A 17,201-nucleotide genomic window follows, 5' to 3' on the forward strand; every position below is an offset into this window, starting at 1 on the left:
TTCTTACATACCATTGAAGTAACATCAGGTGAGAATTCTTAGAACTTCTTTTTATTAAAAAAAAAATTCTAATGAGAACACTGTGGGATTATTCATTTCAATGCAGCAGGAAGTTTCAGAGAAAATAATATGCATATATTTCTATGTGCTAGAGTATAGGAGGCCTAAGAAAAGGCAGGGAGATAAGTAGTTTGCCCATTTCATTTCCTGGGGTGAAATGTAAAAATTCTGTTATGGCTCATAACTGACACTTGCCCCAAACCCAACTTATGTGCTCTGTTTCCACAGATGTGGTGGCCTAATATTGGCACCAAGTGTCTTTTTTCTGCTCAGGATCAGCCTGAAGAAAATGGAGGTATGAAACATGATGACACTCAAAGACACACAGATACCTCCGCTTTGACCGACAGGGTGGCGACACCAAGGATGACAGGGTCACCACGGAAAGGTGGAGCTGGGAGCCCTGGGCACTCCCATCTCTGAGAGTCATAGGGAAGTGAGTGGGCGAATGAGGGGTCCGTCTAGCAAGCACTGGGGGCAGTATGCCCTGAGTCCCCTTACCTTGTCTCAGCCACACACTCCAAGAACATCACTTCCTCCTCCCACCATCCAGCACATCTCATGTCTAAATAGTACATATTCATATTGAGGAGTCAAAACGATGGCCGGGCAAGGTGGCTCAACCTGTAATCCAAGCACTTTGGGAGGCTGAGGCAGGCAGATCACTTGAGGTCAGGAGTTCGAGACCACCTTGGCCAACGTGGTGAAACTCCGTCTCTATTAAAAATACAAAAATTAGCTGGGCGTGGCAGCAGGCAGCTTTAATCCTAGCTATTCGGGAGTCTGAGGCAGGAGAATAGCTTCAACCAGGGAGGTAGAGGTTGCAGTGAGCCAAGATCACGCCATTACACTCCAGCCTAGGTGACAACAGTGAAACTCTGTCTCCAAAAGAAGGAGGAGGAGGAGGAGGAGGAGGAGGAGGAGGAGGAGGAGAAGAAAGATAATGAAAAGGAGATTCTGCTACTTATTGAGTGCCTTCTCTGTGTTAGTCATGGCACTGGTGATTCCCCGGGACTTTATCTTATTTAACTCTACCACGTCCCAGAGGGATGGTCATTGTTACCCATATTTTTTAGATGAGGAAACTGGGGCCCAGGAAAGTTAATTATTTTGCCCCAAACTGCCCAGCTGAAAATCCTAGGAATAAAAGTCTATCCAGGTTGACTGCTCTTTCTCCACACCCCTCACGGTTTCTCTAATAAAATGAATCAGACTGAGACTGCATTGGGGTGATTTAGGGTTCACATAAGAAGGAATTCCCCAAGAGCCAGTGATGTTGCACATTGGAAAATAAGGAGGGGCCTTGTGGGGTGACTTTAGGCGGATCTCAGGTGACCTATCCCGCTTGTCTGTGGTGTTTGTGAATTTTGATGATAGTTTATAGAAGTTAATATTTTTAAGTCTATAAAGTTCTAAACCCATTGGCCAAGTTATGACTCAATTAAGAATTTCTAGGCTTCTCAATCTCATTGGCCATCATACCCAAGAAACTTAATGTGCCCAGAAGTTAAGTGGGCCATCACAGTGGACCCCACTTGCCTGGGCCTGGAGGCTCAGCAAGATAACTCAGACAGAGGCTGAGCCACGGAGCCCTGCTGACTATGACACTTCACACTTTTGCGTTCTCTCCTCTCTGATGTTAATGGCTCATCTCCCCCAAGGTTCTCTTTTCACCTTTTAACCATGTGTCTGTCACCTCAGCTTGTTAATGGCTTTCGGGCATCCTGAGGCACAGCACAGCGCACTGCCACTCCACAGAGACTCCTGCCAGCCTTTCTCCTTGGTTAGGGGTTGCTTACAACTTGTAAATCAGCACATTAGTCACAGTTAAATGTTTCCTGAAGAACTTTCCAAACAACCTGGGAGTGTGGGTTAGAACCGGGGACAGTGACAGGTGCTTTCAGGACACAAACCACCTTGTGAGCCAATCCATGGCAACATCTGAGGATGACACCCTGCAAGGCAAGGCCGCTCAGCACCTAGAGCGCCTGAAGAGGACACATTCATCTGGAAGAAAACAGGTTTAAAATAAAAGAAATTGCTACTGCAAGAACTTCCCTCAGGAGTCCTGGTTGAGTCCCCACTCTTAAACTTAAAGCCTCAAATATCAGTTTGAGACATATCAGCTTGTTTGGAAACTCATCTATTCTAGCTTTGGATTTATGAACAGGGCATTTTTTTTTTTCCTTTTGAGAACATGGATGACTGTGTCTTCACAGAACAGAGACCCCCACACCTTGTTGTGCTGTGGGGACCGAAGAAGCAGAGAGACGTTCAAAAGGGGACTGGGTTGCCTTTTGAGGGACTGAGCTTCTTGTCACTGGAAGGGTGTGGCAGAGACAGCAGAGATTGTAAAGAGGGAGTTTCTGCACCAGGTGAGCAACCCAGTTTCACACACATTTGCCAAGGAGCCACGGTAGGGAGTGGGAAGGTAATGTGGTTGCTGCAGGCCACCTGTGCAGTAATTTGCTGGGTTTGTTCTAATGCCTCAGGTTAAAAACAAAGACATAATAAACCCCTCCATGTAGGATTGGACTAGATGTCATTCCCGTATGCTGCAGTCCTTGGGTAACGCTGCAGCAAGATCACTGCCTCACTCATATAATGCCCACCTTCTCATTTATGAAAAATCAAAACAATCTGGTTCTGCAGGAAGGAAGCTGCAGTCAGAAAGGAAAGGGTCTGTGCAATGCTGTGACAGGAGAGCAGTGACAGGAGAACAATCAGCTACAGCGCTGGGCTGCCCCCTCATTGACTTTCTGGAGATGACAGAACCTTCTCTCCAGTTTTGTTTTTTTTTTAACAAAATAAATTCCTGATTCATGGTACCAATATTCTACTGATGTGTATTTCAATATAGATATTCATGTAATAGATGCTCAATAAACACCATGGAGGGAATGACATAGATTTCTCTCTCAGCTATAGTACTGACTGACTCAACAGATTTCAGCCCTTTGGAGGAGGAGTAATCACAGGGCTTTAACTTCTCAGAAAGGTGGGTCCCGAAACATACTGCTGTGGAAAGTCTACTGCCCTGGATGATGGCATCAGCAGTTCTGCTGATATTAGACTAACAGAAAGCTTGGGTCCACCTGCTATATTTTGGTTTACTTATAACTATCATTCAAACTAAGACGCCTTCGAGAGTGAAAGGGGATTCTACTAATAATGACACTGAGGTGACAGGTAAATAGGCATTGTCCCTGAGAGGTGGGATATTTAGCCACCTGCCTCAGAACCCATGTAATCTGAGGCTGTCACACATTAATCGTAGGAAAGTGAATGGCTCACGTGGAAACAACTTTAAAGTCATTTTCTTTAACTCTCTTACTTTACTGAAGATACTTAGGTCAGAGAGCTTAAAAGGCTTTGCCCAAAACCATGCAGCTTGGTGGTACTAAAGTCAGGCTAGAAGCCAGGACAGTTCATTCCCACCCAGGGCTCACGGGCTCTTGTCATTTATTCCTCTGTGTGCGTAGTCCAGGATACTCACTTAAGGCAAATGTGGTAAAGAAAAGGACACAGTTACAAGGTCTTACCAAGCATAAAACAAGCATTTGTGTATTGACTTCCCAGGTGATTTTAGATAAAATACCTCATTTCTTTGCATTCTGTTTCCTGACCTAGAAAATCAAGAAAAATAACTGTCCTACCACCTCTGGGTATAGTTAGGAAGAATAAGATATAAATATAAATAAAGAAGCACACTGAGTCCTCAGGCAGAGAGGAGCTGTACATGTACATGTAGAGTGGTGGGTGTTTTTGCACTATAAAACTATCCACAATGTACTAGTGGACCAAGAACTAAATAGTACTCCTGAGTCCTGAAGGTGATAAAGTGAGCCACAATACCTAACTTACCTCATGAAGCAATAGTAATTTATTGCAGGGAAGGGCATGAGGAGAGACTGGAGGAGGGGCAGACGGGGAGCAGGGAGAAGACGTAGTCGCTGTAGCCACGATGTCCCTAACTGAAGAGTAGAAAATAATGAAGACACCGACAGCATGCTTCATTTCTAAACACTTGCAGAAAATTTTAACATGTTCTTACTATCCCTTCCCTCAAATTCCAGTGCGATTGTTTTATCCAAACGGGAAAAACTCAATAAGCAAAAGTTCCTGAATTCCTGTAGGTATTAATGAAGCATTGGATGACTGCCCCAGCTTAACTAACGTGCCTTCCACTTGCCATCCTGGCAATCAGCCACTGGGGGTCAAAAGTGATAGAGCATTGTGCAATTGTAGGTGGGACTTGCTTCTCAAGGTAGGACTTTGCTGCACACTATAGAAATTGGTTGCTTCTGGTGAGAACAAGTCTCCGATAAACTTCCTAGGTATTGCTGTATGTGACATTTGCACAGCTTTCAGAATGAGACTTTCATTTGAATAGTCTCCTGGCGTCCCAGAGGCAGGAGTTTTAAACCAGGTGACATGTCCCAAGAAAGTCAAGTGTTGGGTGCAGGAAGAGCAGCTCAGTGTGTGAGCTTCTGCTCCCCAGTGTCAGCTTCACTCTATGGGCATCTCATGGGAGCCTATGGCAGTGAGTGTGTGGAGAAGGTGACAGGGAGAGAAAGGGAGCTCACTGGCAGGGCAGGAACTGATGATGAAGGATGAATTTGCTATTTTGCACCAAACTGGGGCTGCTTGGGTTGTTGCTCATGTCTTCTTTTCTTCAAGGAAGAAGGCAATCTGTTTCAAGCATGTCCTCTTTACGGAAATCCAAAAGTCTAAAACACAGGAGCAACATCTCTTGGGCTACTTGTGACTTTAAGGAATAAAATTAAGTCACTTAGGAAATGATGCTATGGGTTTCCTTGAACCCAAATGTCTGGCCCCAACACATGAGAGGTGCGATCTGACCAGAAAGCATGCAGACTTTGCATTGCTAGTCCCTTAACAGGCAGTAAAGGTGATGGCATTTTCAAGTCTAAACACAACATTTAAGGCTCTGTTTCTTTTATTCTGAGACTTTCATGCAGGGCACGGGGGCTTGGGCAACAAGAAATATAAAATTGAAAAGGTGTCTTGGTACCAGGGTTAGAACTATCAGAGAAGAGAGAAAAGTGGTCAATTTAAGTAAATGGCTTTTAAGAAAGGAAATTTCAACAGGCTTAAGGGATTCATTGAAAAGCCTGCAGAGAAAGGAGATCAAGGGTCAAATAGGGGTCCCAAGACAGCCAGGTGCTCTTGTAGAAAAACTTCACAAAACTCTTGTATTGTTACCATTCCCCCAAAAAGGATGCAGGCACTGACAGGCCATCCAGTGAGCAAACCACGGCTCCACAGGAACAGAGACACACATCAAAGTGGCCATAAAATTGTGAGACTGACTCATTCCCAAGGAAGATGACAGAAAAATAAGAAAAAAAGTGTTCAAAGGAATTCAGGAAATCTGAAGCAGGAGACAAGATACAATTTTTCAAGGGGCACAAGAGGAGAGTAAAGGGAAATGCTGTCCCTTTAGTATGTGGAGGAGAGAAGGAATCACAGATAACACTACCCTATCTCTAGAGGGGTAAGGAAGGCTTATTTAGCCTGTGAATGTAAACTGAAAATGAAAAATAAGAGTGAGCTTTCCTTAAAAAATATACCGTGTTTTACACTTTTTGGAGCACTCTTGTGTCATCTTGAAAGTCAATGGAAAGATCTGGAAGGAGGGGAAAGCAAAGGAAATAGAAAGGACCAGCAGATTGGATGCTTACATCTGTTTGAGTCATGAGGCAGAGTTTGACTTGCATAATCTGAGGACGTGTGATCCAGGCTACCAAGGGAATTGCTCAGGGACTAGCCAGGTGGGAAGCAGAGCTAACCATGATGAGTTAGTGGAGTAATTTGAGATAAACCTCTTTAAACTCAGTCCCTATGCCAGAAAACTCCTGCCAAGGAAAGATATAATGCTAAACCACTTTGGCAACATTTAGAAGGAGCCAGGGAATGGAGTAACATTTATTCATTCATTTATTTATTCATTCAACGAACATTTGTTGAGAACCTGCTGTGTGCAAGACACTGTCCAAAATGCAATGACAACCAACATAGGCTCAAACAAATAAGCTTTCTATCAGATCAATCGAATTAACCTTCATATGACAGCCTGGAAAGTTGGGTTTGAATTCATCGCCACAATCTTGTTTGGACGAACCGAGGCAAGATGGTGCACTTCCGGGTTCTTCATCCCCCCCTCCCAACTCTTCCCGCGCGCGCGAAAATGCAGCCGGCGACCAGGGAAGGTGCAGACCAACTGGGCGTGCGCCAGGTGACGTCAATCTGAAGAGACCAAGATTTACCTGGTCGCACCTGCGGATCGCCCCTGACACGCCCATGCCCCACCTATTGCCCTCCCACTCCTAGAAAAGCCGCTCTCCGCCCCGCGGACTTCCCAGCTTCCCAGTCCTGTCGGGATGTCGGGACTGTGGGAAGTCCGTCCGAGGGCCCCACGGGGGGACTCTGCCGGCCTCCTTCGCCGGAGGCCGATAGACTTCTCCCGCACACCTTAGGTTACCAAAATAAATGTGCAGTTTTGCTCCTACACTTGCCTACCCGCTGGTTCTTTTGTGCTCGCTCTGGTGGTCTTAGAAAAACAAGACAAATCTCTCTTTACTTTGAAAGTATTCTAGTGTGTCTCACATGTTATAGTCCTCAATAAGTGAATACATACTATGTGTGCTTGTGCACAGAGAACATCTGTGCTTAATGAATGCGTCAACACACACCATGAAAAGTGCCAATACTTACATCTCATCTTATTGTCTAACTCTGTTAAACAGAGCAGATGCTCTGCAGATGAGGAAACTGACATTCAGAGAGGTTAGGTACTGTGCCTGCAAACCCAAAGCTGGTGAGTGACACAGCCAGACTTGGCACCAACTCATACCATGTAGTGAAGATTTTCAGGAATAGATGTTTCTTAGTGTTGCATATGATGGAGCAGAAGACAAATATACTAATGTACAGACCGTAAAAGGCCAAATGTGAGGATAGAACAGCACCTGTTAGGGCCACCAAATAAAACACAGGGTCACAGGAAGTCCAGTTACATTGGAATTCCAGATATGTGAAGGGGTGGCCTGCCCCTCCACACCTGTGGGTGCTTCTCGTTAGGTGGGACGAGAGATTTGAGAAAAGGAAATAATACACAGAGACAAAGTATAGAGAAAGAAAAGCGGGACCCAGGGGACCAGTGCTGTGTTTTCAAAGGACCCACACTGGCACCGGCCTCTGAGTTCCCTTAGTATTTATTGAGAATTATCTTTACCATTAAAAGGATAAGGGAGTGGCTGGACAATAGGATTATTGTAGGGAGGAAATCGGCAGTAAGACATATGAAAAAATCCTTGTAACATGAATAAGTTTAAAGGAAAATGCTGTGCCTTGAGATGTATATGCGACATCGCCATAAACCTTTTAGCAGTATTGCTCCAGCAAGTCCCACCTTATTCCTAAAGGCGTTTTCTCCTTACTCAGTAAACAAGGCACACAATGGGTATTACCCGGAGATGTTCCATTGCCCAGGGAGGGGCAGGATTTTTAACCATCAAGCTTCTTTCAGGTACTTGTTTAACAAAGACACATCCTGCACAGCCCAATATCCTTTTAACCTTAAATCACCTTCGCACATGTCTCTTGCAAGGACAAAGTTGGGGGTAGGGTCACAGATTAACAGCATCTCAAATACAGAGCCAAATGGAGTCTCTTATGTCTACTTCCTTCTATATAGACACGGTAACACTTTTCCCCACAGATATGTCCCAAATAATATTGCCCTTTTCTTTATTTCTTTAGCTTTTGCTTTATTTTCTGGTTTGAGTGGTTGTTATTGTTGTGGTTAAATTTGGCAATTTGGCAAAGCTTTCTGGGATCCACTGGTATAAATTGTGTGCCTAGGGCCCTTATGCCAGGCACGATGGCTCATGCCTGTAATCCCAGCACTTTGGGAGGCTGAGGTGGGCAGATCACAAGGTCAGGAGATCGAGACCATCCTGGCTAACACGGTGAAACCCCGTCTCTACTAAAAATACAAAAATTAGCCGGATATGGTGTCATGCACCTGTAGTCCCAGCTGCTGGGGAGGCTGAGGCAGGAGAATGGCGTGAACCCAGGAGGCGGAGCTTGCAGTGAGCCGAGACTGCATAACTGCACTCCAGCCTGGACGACAGAGCGAGACTCTATCTCAAAAAAATAAATAAAATAAAATAAAATAAAATAAAAAATAAATTATGTGCCTAAGACCCTTGTCATGCACTTTTTTGGAGCCAAAGTGTCAATTTCTCCCAAGAAGGTGGTTTTGGGAGCTGCATTGATTCATGTAATCTGAAGTTTGCTGCCTTCTTTAAAGGAGTGTTCCGATCTGATAAAGCAGGCAGGCAACCCAAAAAGCAGAGGAGCAAATGTCAATGAGACTGTCAGCTGCCATGCGCAAATGCTGACTTGAGCCTTACAGATACATCCATCCTCCTTAACCCTCATAACAGTGCCTGAGGGTCAGCTGTGACCTTCTCCATCATACAGCCCGTGAAACTGAGGCCCAAACAGATCAAGTGTGAGTGCTGGGGATTAAACTCATGCAGATCACACTGCGCTCTTTGCCATTAAGCTCCAAAATGAGCAAATGTGCATTTTCCAGAAATTGGACCTTAGCTGCTTTTACAGTGTTTCTTAACAACTTCCAGCAATGAGACTTGCACCAGAGACAAAGAGACCCTGAAGTCAGAGGACATGTGAAGAGGCCCAGGAGGGCTGTTAAGATGTGACAAGCAATGGAAAGGTGTCAAGATGACAAATGCAATCTTGCCTCAGGCACTAGAATTTCCCTTTGGGGACCAATCTAATTAAATGAAACTTCCACCTTCCTGGGCTGGGTTGGAGCTGTTAACATCTCCCCATGGAGTTTCATCCTCCCTCACTTCCCAGGAGTCCATCCTGTGGGGCACTCAACTCGAGGCCTCACTCTTCTACTCCACTGCCCTTCTGCCTCCAGAGCCACCAGCAGTCACAAGGAAATGAGGACAAATGTGCCTAAACCATGGATGCTTGGTGAGAGAGCTCTGTAAGGGAGCAAACTGAGATGATCTCAAGTGTGTGTCAGTGGGCACAGAAGTAAGAGGTGTGGAGTTTCCCGGTACTTTTCCGCTATCTGTTGTCTTTGCCAACTAGAAGCAAAGGGTTATGTCCTTTAGAGTCTTCGACTTTAAGTCCTTGATTATCTATCCTGCTTCTTCAGAAAGAATCTACTTTCATTTCACCTCTAGCATTCACGGAATGGGGTGAAGAGAAGGGAGAGAGAGTGGGAGAATGAGAGAGAGAGAGAGTGTTCAAAGTCAGACCTGTCGTGGGCCGAACCTCCCTTCCACCCCCACAAGTCTGCCCGCCACTCTCTCTAAAAGGCTTTTTGTATGAACGATCCATACAAATTCAATTTGGGACTCTCAATAGAATGGCAACATAGAACCAAGGGATAGGCGGGGTTAAAAAAATAAATATATAGATCATGGTCAGGCAGGGAACTTTAGTTGACAACATTACTCTCATAGCCAAGGGTTGAAGGCCAGGAAAAAAACGTGGCCCCAGATGTTTCAAAGATGTTCTGATCATACCTAAAAATGGTTGGTACGTTCTGGAAGAACTAGGTAAACTCATCAGCAGTCCAGAGACATGAATAAAATTGTGACACTGGACCAGCTATATAGATAATGAGACATGATAGCTGAGGAGGAAATCACAATGACAAAATCTAACCTGTTTCTTATTCCACATTAATGAACCTTATACATAAATCTTTTTTTTTTTTTTTTTTTTTTTTGAGACAGAGTCTCACTCTGTCATCTCGGCTCACTGCAAGCTCCACCTCCCAGGTTCATGCCATTCTCCTGCCTCAGCCTCCCAAGTAGCTGGGACCACAGGCGTCCGCCACCACGTCCGGCTAATTTTTTTTGTATTTTTAGTACAGACGGGGTTTCACCACGTTAGCCAGGATGGTCTCGATCTCCTGACCTCGTGATCTGCCCGCCTCGGCCTCCCAAAGTGCTGGGATTACAGACATGAGCCACTGCGCCCAGCCTCCATACATAAATTCTTATTCAAAACTATATCACTGGCCTATGTTGGTATAGACTTCTAGTTGCGTAAATCTCTTCTTAGTGAGAGTTTGCTATGTGTCAAGCTGTGTATGCACAACCCTGTTTAATCCTCATGACACCCAGAGCTTGCTCTTCCCCCTGCCTAACACTTTCCCCAGAAAATCACACAGGAGACTCCTTCACTTCCTGACAGTTTGGGCTCAAACAGCAACTCATCAGAAAGGCCTCTGGGACCATCCTACATGAACTAGCACTGCCCCCACCATCCTCTGTCCCCTCACCCTGTTTTATTCGTTTTCATGGCTCTTATTTTACATACGGTTTTCTCGCCAGCATTCCCTACGGGCAAGGTCAGACTTTAATAAGCATCAGGAATGACTTTGAAAGGAACAAAATGCAACTCAAAAGGGAAACACTCATCTTGGGGTATGCATGTGTGTCTGTGTGTGTGCACATGTGTGTGGGTTAGGAACAAGCTCTGTCCTTCCCCATTGACTTGGTGTTAGTGCTGCTTTATGGGAGAATACTCAGGAAGATGTTTTTGTTTGTTTTCTTTAACACATACACAGTAGTTCACAATGTACAAAGAAATTCTGTGTTCTCACTGGAGCTTTGCAATGGTTTCCTCTTGTAGATGGGCTGGCTTTGTGTATTTCACAGATGAAGATAAATGAGATGACATGCAAAATGTTTTGAGGTTAGTAAATAGGAGAAAAGGAGCCCAGAAACTTAGTGCATCAGACACTGGAGGAAACCCTACTATAAGGAAGTTGTATTTATAAGCCAGTAGCCAATCAGGGAAGACCAAAAGGAAACTGACCCAAACCAGCTTTTTCTTAGTGCACTCTAAGGGAGAAAACGTGTGGACACTGGAGACAGGCCAGGGTAGTCTGACTCCCACCTCCACATCTTAATTGCTATATGCCCCGGGCTTGTCATTTTGTCCCTAGGAGCCTCAGTCTACTGACCTGTAAACAGAAATGGTAATGTCTCTTTCAGAACTTGCTGTGAGGATCAGAAATAACACACACAGAGGGCCTAGCACAATACCTGGCGTGGTGAGCAGTAAAAAGTCACACTTCCAGAATCTATTGCTAACTAACTTACCAAAGGCAAGGTAAAATCTGGTCAGCTGACTTTCTAGATAAGGAGTATTTTAAATATGCTAGTTACAGTTTTCTTAGATTCTGAAACTTAGACAAAAATTTACTTGTGAGCTTCCTCTGCAGGGTCCCTGCCTTATTTGTCTTCAAGTCCAAGCTTAGTACTGAGCCAGCTGGTTTTTCTTGTCACACCTAGTCCATCATCACAGTCCAGGTGCCTCCCACCTCTGCAGGTGGCCCCTTCCACCCAGGGCTCAGCTTTCATTCTTAAAGCACTGTCCCTCCCACCTGGACCCTACGTACCCTTATTCAGGACCCTTCCCCTCACATACCCCTGCCATCTCCTGGACTTTAAGCACTGCTACTTATCAGACTTCCTACCTCGGGCACAAGAAAAATCCCTTTCCTCAAAGCCTCCTTTCCACCTTCCCTCTCCATCAAACCGTTGCCCGAGCTCCTCCATTTTTTCCAGACATCACTGACGTCTGGCATGACAGTTCTGGTATGGGTAACCCTGGTGTACTTTGCAGCCCTTCTTCCCACCATTTACCTCGGTAGCCCCAGACTTTCTTTCTGTCCTTTGTGCCTTTGCATATTTGAGTCCTTCTTCCTGGAATTTGGTGAACTGTTATTTACACTTTGCAGCACAGTTTAATATTGTCCCCTTCTTGACTCACCTGGGAGGAGTTAGTCCCATTCTCTTCTGCCCTTCCATAGGACTGGGGGCATGCCTCTTACAGATTTTGCGTGGACATCTGTCTCACTGTCTAAGGGAGAATTGACTTGCAAATGGAAACTATGGATACCATAACTCTGCTTCTTCCTCTGGAGCATCCTCTCGGATGTTCTCCGGTGTAGGCTGATCTGGCTTTCCGGCCATATGAGATGTCCTGCCCCCCTGCCCCCCGCCCCCGCTGCCACACCAGCCTTCTGTGACATTCTGCACCAGGGACCACAGTAAGGAAGAAAAAAAGGGAGGGAATGAAGAAACGTTTTCATCCTTCCTCTCACCAGGATGTTCCCTTGGAGACAAAGGAAGACAATATATTCGGAATACATCCATTCTTCTCTACTAACATCTTTTCACCCCTCTGACAGGAACTTCTTTTCCCTGGGCCAAGTTTGTGTATACCTCCAATAGCTTCTTTCTCATGAGGCTCTCAACTTCTCAAACAGTTCCATCAGGTCTCTCCAGCAGCCCTTGACAACTACCTGGATGTGTCCAAGCTGCAGGCTGAGCACATCCAGGCCTCTATGTGGGATCCCCACCACAATGAGCACAGTGTGGGTTTTCCTTACTGCAAGCTCCAGCATCTGCTTCCAGACCAGCAGCCCAATCTTCCCCAAAAGGAAAGAGTGGACCCACACTGGAGGCAGAGCTGGGATGAAATTGTACATGGTTTTTATAGCTGTGGTGGGATCTTATTTGTGAATGTGTATCTAATGCTGTTTGTGAACATTTAAACTGTCATCATGGGATTTAACATTTTGATGTAGTCAATTCTGCTGCAACATGACATAAGTGTTTTTAAAATTCACCAGGCTATGCAGAATCACACAAGAAAAACAGGGCTCATGGGAAAAACAAAGTTAGGGCACAGCAATCCAAAACTTCACTAGTGACACATTTAGAAAAAAAAAAAGAACAGGAACCGGGTAAAAATTATGATAAATGATTACACATGATGAAGGGTTAAAAGTATATAGAAATATCATAATAAATAGGGTGTTTTACCTTGAAAGGAACTTAAAAATCTGCTCGAGGGAATGGGAAGGGTTACAGTTTGTGAGGTTACTGTGAAGTGGTGCAAATAGTATCAGCATGCAGCCACTCTCCTTTTAGGGAAAGATTGGGCTGCTAGTCTGAAAGCAGATGCTGGAGTTTGCAATAAGGCCAACTCACACTCTGCTCATTGCGGTGGAGTCCCACATAGAGGCCTGAATGTGCTCACGCTGCAGCTTGGAAAAAGTTCAGGCAGTTGTCAAGGGCTGATGGAGAGATCCAATGGGACCCTTTGCATGAGAGGGAAGCTACAGAGATACACACAAACCACTTGACCCAGGGACAAGAAGTCCCTGTCAAAGGAGAGAAAAGATGTTAGTGGAGAAGAATGAGCATGATCAGGATGCTTTGTCTTCCTTTTCTCCAAGGGAAAAACCTGGGGAAAGGAGGGATTAAAGTATTTTTCTTTCTTCCCTTCCTTTCTTTCTTCCTTACTGTGATGGTACAGAATGTCACAGAAGGCTGGTGTGGCAGCAGGGAGGGGAATAGGACACCTCAAATGATGAAAAAGCCAGTCAGCCTACACCAGAGAACATCCAAGAGGGTGCTCCAGAGGAGGAAATGGAGTCATGGCATCCGTAGTTCCCATTCACCATTCTGAAAGCAGGCAGAGTTGTAATATGAGATGTTGATGTGTTAGCTCATAATTTACATGGTGAACCAAAGTAGTTGGTAGATATTTGAGATGTATGTGCAGTTGCATAGTCCCGCACAGCTCACTTCAGCTAGGTGCACTTTCTGCATTTGCCTAGTGTTTCTCCTGGACAACATCATGCATATAATACTCAAATTATTCTTTAATATATCAATTTCATTGGAACAAATTTGCATTTTTAAAACATGTGCTATTGCAGAACTGACTGTTCCATCCAGCAGGCTGTGGCCAAAGTACTTGCCCTCACTCATGTTTTTAAATAAGGACATTCCCCACCTTCCACCCTTCACCTCCAATCACATCTGTTCAGTCATGGGATACAATTTTGAAAGATCATTTGAAAATAGGAAGCATCTATTTTTGAAAATGTTTTTCATATTTTACCAGAACTAATATTGCCATCAAATTTCTTTCATATAATATAAGGAAGGACCGTTGGCTCACAGTCTATCTCTCTGAGACATACAACTTTCTTTCCCAGGTTATACGCCCTCCTTGGTTTTCTGAAGGGTGTCCCTGTTTTTGCTCAGGTCTGTGGGCTGTTTTTGCAATCCAGCCTCACTTTCTGCCTAAAAGAACTAGTTATAAACTTGAAAAATAAGAGAAAATCTCCACATAATATGGAAGTTGGCGATTTCGCTTCAGTAGATTATCCTCTGTGCCCTAATTGGAAAAAGGTGCCTCATTTGGATGGAAACCTTGTGGCAGGGTGACACAGCCTGGCCAATTGTGCATGGTTGTGCTGACTCCAGCTTGACCTGAGCTGGTCGCGTGTACTTTGGTTCCATAGCATTGAATATTGGACCTGGAGACTCCCCGACAATGAGAGAGGAGCACTCGAGGGCAAGGAATGAGAACCTGTCCTGAGACCCTGAACAGATGTGAGCAGGAGAGAACCCTGCAGACACTGATTGAGGGTTACCCAGGCAGGGGCCTGTGTCATAAGCTGAGTCACAGTCCAGGCAAGGGAGGTGGGGACCAATGCCAGCCCTGGCAGCCAGGCAGAGAGGTCAGGGCCAGGCAACCACGTCACCATGCAGCATGTCCTCAGGTAGCTGCAGTGTCCTCTGGCCTTTGTTTCCTGGGCCTGAGTGTGTAGGTGCCTGAGGCTATGGTAGGCTTTTGGGCAGAACGACAACTTCTTAGAATCTGGGAGGGGATGCCACCCTACATCAACCAAGGAAGACTTTTATGACCAGGGAAGCTTGGGAGATCCTGACCAAGGACAGTGACTTTCAGAATTCTTTTTAGCCGTGGAACTTTTCCAAGAAGGAAACATTTGCAGAACGCGGGGCTGCACCAGGTAAAGCAGGGAAGGGGCTGCACCCTCATCCCCACCTCCAGCTCTTTCTCCTCTCCCTCCTCAAGGTAGAGATTCCTAAGGTCACAGAAAAGAATTTGAAAACCACTGATTCAGTCCAATATCCCCATTGTCCAGATGAGAAAGCTGAGGCCCGGAGAGGTTAAAGTGCCCTACCAGTGATCACACAGTAGGAAGTGACAGGGCCACTTTGTGAGCCAGAGGCACTCAGGTTTGCCTCTCTGTCTAAAGCCAGGAAGACGTTTACAAAGCTGGAGAACCAGGTAGCGGAGAAAGGAAAGGCTTGCTCTAAGCTGTGCCTAGGATTTGAGCGCAGGGCTTTCCCCTCTCTGCACCTCACTAGATTCATGGCACAGCTGCCACATGAATGTGGAGAACAGAGTATGTGTCAGAACAAAATCTCCAAGAGGATTCAAACAACACCAGGGCCATGGGATGAACGTTAGTGCCCCTATTCCATATTCACACATTGAAACCCTAACCCCGAATGTGATGGTATTAGGAGGTGGGGCCTTTGGGAGTGTGGAGCCCTCATGAATGGGATTAGTGCCCTTATAAAAGGGATTCCAGAATCTAATTAAACTAAAGAACTTCTGCACAGCAAAAGAAATTATCATCAGAGTGAATAGGTAACCTACAGAATGGGAGAAAATTTTTGCAATCTATCTGACAAAAGGCTAATATCCAGAACCTACAAAGAACTTAAAGAAATTTATGAGAAAAAAACAAACAATTCCATCAAAAATTGGGTGAAGGATATGAACAGACACTTCTCAAAAGAAGACATTTATGCAGCCAACAGACATATGAAAAAAAAAAAACTCGTCATCACTGGTCATTAGAGAAATGCAAACCAAAACCACAATGAGATACCATCTCATGCCAGTTAGAATGGCAATCATTAAAAAGTCAGTTAACAACAGATGCTGGAGAGGATGTGGAGAAATAGGAATGCTTTTACACTGTTGGTGGGAGGGTAAATTAGTTCAACCATTGTGGAAGACAGTGTGGTGATTCCTTAAGGATCTAGAACTAGAAATATAATTTGACCCAGCAATCTCATTACTGGGTATATACCCAAAGGATTACAAATCATTCTACTATAAAGACACATGCACACGTATGTTTATGTGGCACTATTCACAATAGTAAAGACTTGGAATGAACCCAAATGTTCATCAATAATAGACTGGATAAAGAAAACGTGGCACATATACACCATGGAATACTATGCAGTCATAAAAAAGGATGGGTTCATGTCTTTTGCAGGGACATGGATGAAGATGGAAACCATCATTCTCAGCAAACTAACACAAGAACAGAAAACCCAACACCACATATTCTCACTCATAAGTGGGAACTGAATGAGAACACACGGACACAGGGAGGGGAATATCACACACCAAGGCCTGTTGGGGGGTAAGGGACTAGGGGAAGGACAGCATTAGGAAAAATACCTAATGTAGGTGACAGGTTGATGGGTTCAGCAAATCACCATAGCACGTGTATACCTATGTAACAAAACTGCATGTGCTGCACATGTACACCAAAACTTAAGTATTTTGAAAAAGGGATCCCGGAGAGCTCTCTTGCTCATTTTTTTTCCCCCATATGAGGTTACATAGAGAAGTAGGTGGTCTGCAACCCAAAGAGGGCCCTCGCCAGAACTCAATCCGGCTGGCACCCTAATGTCTAACTTCCAGCGCCCAGAACTGTAAGAAACAGGTTTCTGCTGTTTCTAAGCCACCCAGTCTATGGTGCTTGGTTAGAACAGCCCAAATGCATTGAGACACCCAGGGACCTTCCCTGAGTGAGAAAAGCATCAATTCCATGCCGAAGCAGCAATGAAGCACAGGGTGGTAGTGAATGACTTTGAACTGAAACCACCCCATTTCACTTGCCTGTTGAGACTTGGAATAAGTGTTTTAAAAGAATCAGAAGGTGACAGGATTTGCTTCCATTTTCCAAGTCACTTCACTTTCAGGGAGAAGTCACTCAGAGCCAGAGCTTGGATTACTTGTGCAGACTTGTAGCCCAGTGGAGGCTCTATCTACTTGTCAAATCTTTCAGGCCTCTTTGCAAGTGGCAACCAGTGACACAGGTGGGTCACAGTGAAGCATCTGAGGATGATCTGCAGCTGCAGATCCAGGAGGTGGGAGTGGGGAGCAGAAGACACAGTGAAAAGGGTCACATTCTTTTC

This window comes from Piliocolobus tephrosceles, chromosome 8 (genome assembly GCF_002776525.5).
Source record: "Piliocolobus tephrosceles isolate RC106 chromosome 8, ASM277652v3, whole genome shotgun sequence".
Lineage (NCBI taxonomy): Eukaryota > Metazoa > Chordata > Mammalia > Primates > Cercopithecidae > Piliocolobus > Piliocolobus tephrosceles.